Here is a 250-nt window from a genome sequence, read left to right on the forward strand (position 1 = left end):
CCCCCCTCAGCCCCCCGGTGGGGCCACACCCCCCCTCAAACCCCTTATGGGGCCCATGTCCCCCCTCAGCCCCTCAATGGGGCCCACATCCCCCCTTAGACCCCCAATGGGGCCCATGTCCTCCCTCAGACCCCCTATGGGGCCACACTCCCCCGCAGACCCCTTATGGAGCCCACATCCATCCCTCAGACCTCAAATCATAGAATCACAGGATGGTTTGGGTTGGAAGGGACCTCTAAAGGTCATCTAG

The 250-nt window shown here is 62.8% G+C and overlaps 1 protein-coding gene across 1 annotated transcript in view; it reads right to left on the reverse strand.

Moving 5' to 3' along the window:
* The window catches only part of CEP41 (centrosomal protein 41), a 13,096-nt gene that overhangs the window by 12,232 nt on the left and 614 nt on the right, over positions 1-250 (reverse strand). The window lies entirely within an intron of this gene.

This window comes from Aptenodytes forsteri, unplaced genomic scaffold (genome assembly GCF_000699145.1).
Source record: "Aptenodytes forsteri isolate BGI_AS27 unplaced genomic scaffold, ASM69914v1 Scaffold310, whole genome shotgun sequence".
In the NCBI taxonomy this organism is placed as follows: Eukaryota; Metazoa; Chordata; class Aves; order Sphenisciformes; family Spheniscidae; genus Aptenodytes; species Aptenodytes forsteri.